The sequence below is a fragment of the Hippocampus comes genome, unplaced genomic scaffold, assembly GCF_001891065.2.
Source record: "Hippocampus comes isolate QL1 unplaced genomic scaffold, H_comes_QL1_v1.1 scaffold239, whole genome shotgun sequence".
NCBI classification, from domain to species: domain Eukaryota; kingdom Metazoa; phylum Chordata; class Actinopteri; order Syngnathiformes; family Syngnathidae; genus Hippocampus; species Hippocampus comes.
In genome coordinates this window covers 58,737-64,415 of record NW_017804884.1, presented here as the reverse complement: position 1 = coordinate 64,415, position 5,679 = coordinate 58,737, and the positions used below count along the sequence as shown (strand labels likewise).

Here is a 5,679-nt window from a genome sequence, read left to right as displayed (position 1 = left end):
TCTCTCTCTCTCTCTCTCTCTCTCTCTCTCTCTCTCTCTATATATATATATATATATATATATATGTATCACTACATATTTATAATTTACATCTGTAAATTTAATTTTTAAATTTTACAGGAAAAGCATCCCTGGAACATGGTAGTCCAGATTTTGAATCATAGTTTGTCTTGAAAATGAATTTATTCCAAGAAAAATACAGTATAGACTGATGTACGAACACCATTTTTTTTTTCCCACAGATATCAAGCCGACCATGAAGATACTATGACAGCTGCAGAAATTTTAGTGAGCCTACATTTACAAGTAACTTGTAAGCCGTCTGAAAAATAATGTCCACTCATTTGGTCATAACAAAACAAAAAAGCCCACAGGTAAACATTTTATATACATGTATGTGATATGATTTATTTTACAGACGATCAACCTGTACCCGTTGATTGTGCAGCTGCCTCCGTCACAACAGAGCAATGTCTGATCAACTTTCGATGAAAGTTCTTCAGGTGTTATATCATATGCTGACTCTTCATTCAAAGTTGTAACTGGCTCAGGAAGACAGTCCTCGCACTGTGAAGAAGTGTTTCTGTCTGTGGAGTCCTTGTGTGAATAAATGCTTGTGAGAACTGCAGCTTTTGATGTAATTGATCTCAGCAAGTTTATGTGTTCGTCAGTTATCCCTAAATCTGAAATCAAATATATAATTAAGAATAAAAGCATTTGAAACATGCTTACATTTAACATGTTGAGTACAAGTGCCTGTTTCATATGTGTGTATCATTTTTCACATTTGGTTGAATTAGGATCTTGCTATTGCAATCTATTTTCAGCAAATTATCTCGACATCTTTGCTTCATCTTTGCACAGGATCGTGACGTGCAGGCTGAAGCGTTAAGGCCCAGTCTCACAGCCATGTCCACCTTAAACTGATTGCTGCTGCATGGCTGTACAAGTGCCTGTTTCATATGTGTGTATCATTTTTCACATTTGGTTGAATTAGGATCTTGCTATTGCAATCTATTTTCAGCAAATTATCTCGACATCTTTGCTTCATCTTTGCACAGGATCGTGACGTGCAGGCTGAAGCGTTAAGGCCCAGTCTCACAGCCATGTCCACCTTAAACTGATTGCTGCTGCATGGCTGCAACATGAACAACGCTGAAACAAAAAAGTTGAATAATTCAAACTGAATAGAAAACTGTTGAACATTATTTGTTATTTTATTGAGACAAAGGTGTGAATATGTAGAATCTAGATTAAAGTTGTGCTTAATCTGATATCTCTCTAAACTTCAACTACTCTACATGTTACATCAAACTGTCACAACAATTAAACTCATTATCATTCGTCACACACAAATGTTAGGTACAGTTAATAACTACTGCATGGTTATTTGCTTAATTATCCTCTCAGCATTTATTAGTTTGATAATTGAATTAGATTGTCCATAATTGAAATTTGAAGACACCTACTTACCCTGCCATGCATGTGCAGTTAGCGGTCACTGTGGGGCCAGTCTTCTTATTCACACATATCCATGCATGATAACATTGAGACTTTTGTCCCTCTTTGACGAGGCAAGACATCGGCTTTCAGGAAACAAAAGTCACAGTTTTCAGCAGCTTGATGAAAAATAACCGACTAAACATGGCCACATACCACGTAATTATACGCATCAAGACTCTTGTAGGCTTTGAGAGTTTCGTGTGTGAAAACGCTACGGGTATTTATCAAATACAGGCAGCGGTGTGTGAGTGGACATTGTTCAACAACAAGTGCTTTTGTTTCCTCTATGCACGTGCATCCTCCAATGTTTGTAAACATGAAACTGGTCTCTAAAGATCACAATTATAAATAAAGTTATGATCCTACATACGGCGTTAGCATCATCGCTACTTGCAAATGTGACTGATTAAAAGATGAAACAATTGATCAGAATCAGAATCAGAATCATCTTTATTGGCCAAGTATGTAGAACACACAAGGAATTTGTCTCCGGTACAGCACGTTGCATTAGTATCATCATAAACAAGGACATGACAAATAAATATGGAAGGACATTCCGTAATGTTGATTGTTGCTTTCATCCGGCGGCTGCCGTTTAGTTAGCGTCTAAACTGCAAATGTTTACATGGGCAGGCTGTGCAAAATCTGCTTGCATTTTCATGCTTTTCACTTGATCACTTGGGTGCTTCTTGTTCAAATGATTTGACAAGGTTTCTTTCTTCAAGTCTTGTTTTTAACGACATAGCACACACAACGGCTTCTTCCTCTGCATCGCTCTGGAGATCCCGCTAGGGGAGGAACTTCTCTTGTCAAAACAGCCTCATCCTCTTCAGTCATGGCTGCCCAATAGCTGCGCGTTTAGTTGTACATTCGGTCAGTTTGTTATTATTACGTTCTGTTTACTGCTTCTTCTTTCATTTACTGGCGGATTGTGTTTATTTTAAGTTGCAAAACAATGTTAGGAGCTCACAGGTCTGACTCTCTGCAGTCCAGTACCGAATGGACCGTGGCCCGGTGGTTGAGGACCTCTGATGTAAGGTACAGGGGTTCTGAGCAGATTGTGTATTGCAGTGGTGCCCACCCCCGGGCCGCGGACCGGTACCGGTCCGTGGGCCATTTGGTACCGGGCCGCACAGAAAGAATAAAGAACTTAGATTACTTCCGTTTTAGTTATTTTGGAATCTGAAAATATTTTATTTTGAAAATTCACCGGATTCTCTGTTACATCCGTCTACAGTGTTTCACTCTTGACGCAGGTCAAGGCGCGCTTCTAAGTCACGTGATAGGTTACCGCAAAAATGAAACCCAGGGGCTAGCAAAATGAGTAAAAAAAAAAAAAAACGTCTTTGGAAAGGGGAAAAGGCCCAGCCAGAGACAGAAGAGGAGCCTACGACTTCCAAGAAAAACAAGGCTACATTTAATCGACAGTATCATGAGTCCTACTTAAAATACGGTTGTATCTCAATGGGAGATTCCCACACACCAGGCCCACTCTGCATAATATGCGGAGATGGTGAGTCCTATTTTTCATACACTTTATATTTGCGGTGTATCTTATTTTGAAGGCAGGTTTAACCGTTACCAAGGCGTCCAGAGAGCTTTGCGGCCAGATAGGACGTTCCTCATGTCATTATTCGTGCTTATTGTTGTTTCGAAAATACCACAGTTTTCATGCAGGTCATATCATATGATTTTGTTGTATTTATCCGTAACACCTTAAAGGCTGGTCCCTGAAAATATTGTCTTACATTAAACTGGTCTGTGGGGCAAAAAAGTAGGGGACCGCTGTTATATAGTATATTTAGTCCCCTCAAAAGATCCCACGATGATGTACACTTGCTCTTGAATATATAAAGAAGGCTTTAAAAATGATAATAATAATAATAACTTTTATCAATTCAGGTAAGGCAATTGAGAACAGATTCTGATTTGTTGTGCCAACCTGGCAGCAGACCGTAGAGTAAAACAAAGCCAAACAAAAACTATACAAATACACAGACAATCAACTATACTGTGCGATATAATTACATACATACACGATACATTTAATTACGCCATAGCCAGGTTTGCACATAATGTTGATGTGGTTCTCTCATGAGCACCAGAGGTTTTTGTTTGGTGCTCATTTTTACCTGAACCCCAGATGTCATGGATGAATTGCATGGAACTGGACTGTGGCCTGATCAGAAAAAAAAGGTATCCATAATGGAATTCCATCAGCCCAGTTTTTGTTCGTGTTGTGCTTAGTATCCTACATTGTGGCAGCAGCAAACCCTGTTCGAATCCAGGTCACGTCATGTGCAAATGTTTGTTGGTGATGTTGTAGCCAGATACAATTCCAATACACTGAAATTGCCTTTGAGTGTTTACAGTAATACAATAAATAGGAATTACAAAATGGTCAAGCAAATACTATCAGCGCTGGGTCGTACGTCCATCCCTGTAAGAACGGGAAGTCAAGCGACCCTTGTGAGATATTTGGTAATAAATCAGCTGCACCTTCCCCGATAGAGCTGTCTATTCTCAGGTGTCGGTGGCGTTTTTCAATTGCATTGTAATTGTGTTGTTATTCATTGTCATCAGTACTATCAAAACAACTACAGTCATGTGCGAGTGTGTCCGAGTATGTTGTGAAAGCTGAAGCACAAGAATATCTCCATCCATCCATTTTCCGATCCACTTTATCCCCACAAGGGTCACAAGGGGTGCCGGAGCCTATCCCAGCTGTCTTCGGGCAGCAGGTGGCGTACATCCTGAATTGGTTGCCAGTCAATCGCAGGGCAGACCGAGATGAACAACCATCCGGACTCACGCTCACACAATTTAGAGTGTTCCATTAACCTGCCATGCATGTTTTTGGAATGTGGGAGGAAACCTCTGGATTATTCCGGAACGTAGAAAAATACTATGCACTCACTCCGACATTTGAAGGATTACTAGAAGTTGTTTATGATGAAATTTGGCTTTCACCTCTGTTGAAGAAATTGGTGGTAGGTTTGCGAAGTTTTGTCTCTCTAAGAAACCATCATGCATGTGCTTCAAAATGCACTTGCTTCGAGTTTAGGTTGTTGGATTTTATTAGTTAAGCACTAGATGGCACTCGATCCTACATACTGTACCTTTAAGTATGTGCTGCTTTTCTTTTGATGCGCATTCATGTCAGCAATGCAAGCAAAAAAAAAAAAAAAACACCCATTGAACACTCTTTTTTCCTAGGTGTGAGTGTGAGTGCGGATGGTTGTTCGTCCCTGTGTGCCCTGCGATTGGCTGGCAACCGGTTCAGGGTGTCGCCCGCCTACTGCCCGAAGACTGCTGGGATTGGCTCCAGCACCCCCCGCAACCCTTGTGAGGATAAAAGCGAATCGGAAAATGAATGAATGAAATACTAATGTCTGCGATTGGCTGGCAACCAGTTCAGGGTGTACCCCGCCTACTGCCGAAATACAGCTGGAATAGGCTCTAGCACGCCCTGCGACCCTTGACGGGATAAGGTGATCAGAAAATGGATGGATGGATGGACAGAAAGGTACCCAGATCGCGACGGACCGGCAAAATAAGGTAAAGTGCCCATCTCTGCCTTCAAGTTATCCATCCATCCATTTTCTGCTACACTTGTCCTCATAAAGGTCGTGGGGTGTGCTGGAGCCGATCCCATCTGTCTTCGGGCAATAGGCGAGATACACCCAGAACTGGTTGCCAGCCAATTGCAGGGCACACATAGACGAACAACCATCCACGCTCACACTCATAGCACAGCATTAGGCCTCTCCTTTTAAAACCACATTTGATCTCCCTGTCCATGTCCCTTGTGAGGCGGATGTGCTATGGATTTTTACAATCTTCATGAATGTTACTAGTCATGTCAAGACAAATCTATTGAATGGGCTTCACTTGCTCACAGTTGTCAAAATAATCAAATTCCCTGATCTTAAAACCACTGGAGAGCAAGAACAAACTTAAAAAAAATAATTAAAAAAAAAACAAAAACATGGGGAAAAATAAGAAATCTTGAATAGGGGAGGCAGATGTGGGAATCCCCTTTCCAGGATGACCAGGCTGCAATGGATGCCGAGTGGACAACATTTGACACTATATGGTGCGATACAATGTTAGTTACAGTCGTTGGAAACATGAGTAGTTATCGAGCAGTTTATTTATTTATTTTTTTGTTTTGAT

General features: G+C 40.9%; 1 long non-coding RNA gene across 1 annotated transcript in view; it reads left to right on the top strand.

The window, feature by feature from the left end:
* LOC109523447 (uncharacterized) overlaps nt 1-626 on the top strand; it is a 20,320-nt gene extending 19,694 nt beyond the window's left edge. Inside the window, exons 4-5 of the long non-coding RNA XR_002169761.1 lie at nt 243-313; nt 419-626. This is a non-coding gene — a long non-coding RNA (uncharacterized LOC109523447). The remainder of the gene's footprint in view (nt 1-242; nt 314-418) is intronic.
* Nucleotides 627-5,679: the final 5,053 nt, after the last annotated feature.